Here is a 273-nt window from a genome sequence, read left to right as displayed (position 1 = left end):
AAAAATGTAGTGAAGCGATTATTGTAGAACCACACTGTTCGCTCTAAACGGTTACAAAAACGTTTTAAACGTTTCCTCCCGGGACCTTACTTTAGAAAGTTGGATCCAGAGTGCGTGAGGACCCAAAATGGGACCAACGCCAACCTTCCAGTCTACCTGGCTCTCTCTTCCCGGAAGCGGCTCAGGGCCCTATGGGACTTGTAGTCTTAGACTGACGCTGGCATGCCCTTCTCTTTTAGTAGCAGGAAGTGGACATAAGACCCGGAAGTGCTT

The sequence above is a fragment of the Marmota monax genome, unplaced genomic scaffold (assembly GCF_021218885.2).
Source record: "Marmota monax isolate L192 unplaced genomic scaffold, Marmota_monax_Labrador192_F-V1.1 WCK01_AAM20220418_F8-fsc00096, whole genome shotgun sequence".
Lineage (NCBI taxonomy): Eukaryota > Metazoa > Chordata > Mammalia > Rodentia > Sciuridae > Marmota > Marmota monax.
Note: the sequence above shows the minus strand (reverse complement) of the source record.